A 4,371-nucleotide genomic window follows, 5' to 3' on the forward strand; every position below is an offset into this window, starting at 1 on the left:
GTTATACTTGGGATTACTCCAACCTGGCCAACCCCAAGGAAAAACTAAGCTAAGAACATTAGATTCCTTGGAAGAAAGCAGCGAATGTATACGAAAACAAAGACGGAAAAAACCAAGAATGTTACACAAATACAAATAACAGGACATAACAACAGGTGTCTTTCGACTAAAGACGAATTAAATTAAGCTGGCGTGCGTGGAAATAAAGCCTTACAGCAGGGATACAAGACTTCACAGGCACAGGGGGGAATATAGATGTTGCACGGACGAGGGCCAAACCAAAAAACGAAGATCAGGCTTGGCTGAACACCTATCACGTGGGGAGAGAAGAGAGAGAGGTAGAGGCAGAGGGACAGAAGAACTAAGGAGGGATGAGAAAAAATGACAGGGACACAGTGAAGTAAAAACAGGAGGGAAAGTGAGCAAGAAGAGAAGGCAGGGCAATGTGAGAGAGAGGGAACTGGAGCAGTCTCGAGTATAACCAGTCGAAATTGCAAAGATAATCTGGAACTCGACTGAGGAAATAAAACTCCGAATGACCTGTCCTTCTTTTCTTTGTATCGTCTATCTGGATGTTTTGTTGTTCCTTTTTTGTATCACCTAACTGTCTGGATGTTTTGCGTTCTTGTCCCATTTTGTATTATATATATATATATATAAATTTAAGAGGTAATACTTGATAAGCGTAAGCACCTGTATATGCCAGATAGTGGCCGAGGTGAAAGAATATATTAAAACGTAAAATGAAAACAGAACACAAAGGATTCCGCGGTACACGTGTTTCAAGCTTTATACACAAACAGTCGTTGCATCATTATATGAGTATATAATTGATAGAAAGAATGGTTTAAAGTTATCTTCAGCTGCAAACATATTCAGTCCAAAGATTACATCACAAAGAAAAAATCACAAAGAAAAAATCACAAAGAAAAAAGAGAGAGAAAAAGGAAAAGTCCATTTGGTATTATCCATTGTAATATGCTTGTCCTTTAAATTGTTATATTTACATAAAAGTTCCTTGGTATTCAAAAATCTGTCCATATTGTACCACAATTCAGGGTAGAGTGAATGATAAATAAATATAAACTAGTGTATATGAGATAAAAGGAGAGGATCAAAAATGAAAGAAGTTAGAGGTTAAACAATATAAAATACGAAAGAAAAACAATATAAAATAAGAGATAAAATACAAAAATAATAGAAGTCAAATCGAGAGTAATATAAGAAAAAATACGGATAATAAAGTAAGATGGATATAAAAGATTTAGTAGGGTTGGAATAAGGTAATAAAGGAAATAAAGGAATTGGGATAAAGAAATGGAAGAAATAAAAAAATGAAATAAAAGAAGTAAAGAGAAAGAGGAATAAGAAAAAACCTAAAAATAGAAAAAGAGATAAAGAGAAATAAGGAGATAAGATCCCAAATGGCAAAAATACATGATGTTGTCTTGGCCAGGAATAGTGGGGGATCATAAATAATTTCTTAGCTAGAGTAAGGTTGAAATATGATATCCTTGTGATGAGTGGTCAGTTTACCCAACGTACACCACTACAACTTAAGTATATGAACTTATCTATTATATTGGTACATACACTTACTTAGAAGATAAATAAATAAATGATGGAAGTGGTAAAGAGTAATTAGAAAGTATAAAAACTAAAAAAAAGAAAAATTAGAAAATGTAAAAAAAGGTTAGAAAATATAAAGAGGAAAACTAGGGTTGAAGTTAAAAATTAAAAATAAAAAGTATGGGAAACAATTATAATAGTAGTAATATAATAGTAATAATGTATTACATAATGTAATAGTAATACAAAATAACAACAACAATAACAATAATAATATAGTGATTTGAAAAAGTACATTGATTGGAAAAATATTGTGATTGGGGAAGTTTCGGCTTATCTATTTGTGTAAATTATATGATATAGTGCAACTACTACTATAATCGTGTTTTAATCGTTTGGGTATTGCTATATGAAGTTAAAGGAGTCTGGGTTTGTATCTCCTAATGAATACTAGTATAATATTATTATAAAAACATTGAAGTGATGAGTGTTATTTAATGTTACCTTTGTGTATTGTAGTGTTATTCGAAATTTTAGAGCCAGTGACTAAATTGTTTAGTAATTTTCCTGTAAAAATGGGATTAAGGATCTCGGGTTATTAAATATGTGTGTACTATATGGGGTCAGGATCTAGCTATGTGAGGGTAAAGTCAATAATTAAAGTAAATAGTTAAGTTGTTGGGGGTAGAGTACGGGCTTTGTTAATTCAATGCCTGAATGGTGGCAGGATGGATCCGACGAGGGAATTACCAATGAGAGAAGATGATGAAGTGATTATAACTTAAAAGTGGGGACTTAAGGATTATAATATTTAAAGGTCTTAATCAGTTTATGTATACAAGATGGTTTGAATTCTGATCTCTTATTAATTAGCTTGTTCTTTTCAGGGAATCTAATGATTTTCAATAGTTCTAAGGAACATAACTGGCAACCAGTTCTATTATTTTTATAAGTTGCGGCCGATCGAACTATGGACCATCTAAGGTTAAAGTTAATATCTTCGTCTTTAAGTTCCCATATTCTACGTGATAATGAAGTGCTATTAGCCTTATGCCTGAGTCTAAATGATGACTTATGGTTATAGAACCTAGATTTTCAGGATGAAGAGCACTCAAGGTAGGTGAGGGTATTCGTTTCAGTAATTATTTTGCAACTTAATGTGACAGTTCCATGACGGGAATAATACTACTGCTATTTAGCCCTAGGGAGCAGCACCGCTTCCTGTCGGCCTTGACACATTTCCTGTGTCCTTGTGTTTACAAGGGGGAGACAATATATATATATATATATATATATATATATATATATATATATATTATAGCGAGAGAGAGAGAGAGTGATAGGTAGATAGATAGATAAATAGATAGATAGATAGATAGATAGATAGATAGATAGATAGATAGATAGATAGATAGATAGATAGATAGATAGACAGACAGACAGACAGATATCACAATGGATGAAATATGGACCGATTTCTAAATTGTATCATTATATTCTTATATTCAAAGATGCTCGTGCTGGCGTTTTGTATGGTCTAATCCTGTATTAAAGATGGGTTCTTCTTCATTCTAGTTAATGTCTTTTCAATATACACACACATGTAGGACACTGTCCAAAGATTTATGATAGTCGAACCGTAAACAGGAACTTCGCTGTGGGCTAGCTAGAGAGCTGGTCTGCGGCGAAATTGATTTTCAGTTAAGCGGGCTTCTATAAAGCAGGAGTTGACTGGCGGCTGTCGCCCTCATGTATTTAACAGAATAAATCTTTCACTGACACATTCTGGTTCTCTTTTAATTTTTTGTGTACAGCTTAACTAAAGCCGTAACAGGTGACCTCACAGAACAGCTTTCGCTTCGCACATCGAAGTAAACAGAAAATCAACAGCACTGAAGCTACAATTCTGGCCGAACTATGGTCCGCGTGGGCGGAGGAGCAATTTAACATACGCAAAATAACTTCAGACCAAACGAAATATTCGTACGTAGTAGCGGTACTAGATGAGGACACAGCAACGAGGGTGCTGGACATTTTAACCCAATCCCCAGCAACACACAAATACACCACGTTAAAAGACAGGCTGGTGGAGCGACCGAGAAACGGCAGCCAAGATACTGGACGAAGAATTAGGCAATTCCAAACCTTCGGAGTTGACGGACAAGCTGTTGGCATTAGTTCTCCCGGTGAGTCACCTTTCTTTATGTTTAGGGAAATATTCCTCCGCAAGTTACCACCCCAGATTCAGGCCCGCATAACTCAGACCGAGATCAAGGACTTGCGGCAGTTAGAGAAAGCAGCCGACAAACATTTTTATTCAGGGGTGTTATGGTCAACGCTGTAGGGTTAGCCCCGAGACATGGTAGAGTTAAGTAAGACGACCCCTGCTTCTACCACACAAAGTTCGGGTAAAATGCTATGAAGTGCAAACAACCGTGTAGCTTCAGAGACCCTTGGCCATCGACCCCGGGAAAATCCAGGGCCGGCCGCCATTGAATACCCTGGTGGCCAGTAGACACGATCAACTGCTCCTCTATGTCTGCGATCGGAGCCACGGACGTACGTTCCTAACTGACACAGGAGCAGAAGTCAACGTGATCCCAGCGCCGGTAAAAGACCTCCGTTACGGAAAACGGGGCTAACCGTTCACAGCCGCCAATGGCTCCACAATCGAGGCGTACGGTCGCCGCATCCTTACTCTCAACATATATATATGTCATCATCATCCTCATCATCGTTTAACGTCCGCTTTCCATGCTAGGATGGGTTGGACGATTTGACTGAGGACTGGTGAAACCGGAT

Source organism: Octopus bimaculoides, chromosome 7, assembly GCF_046866305.1.
Source record: "Octopus bimaculoides isolate indiv1 chromosome 7, ASM4686630v1, whole genome shotgun sequence".
Taxonomy (NCBI): Eukaryota; Metazoa; Mollusca; class Cephalopoda; order Octopoda; family Octopodidae; genus Octopus; species Octopus bimaculoides.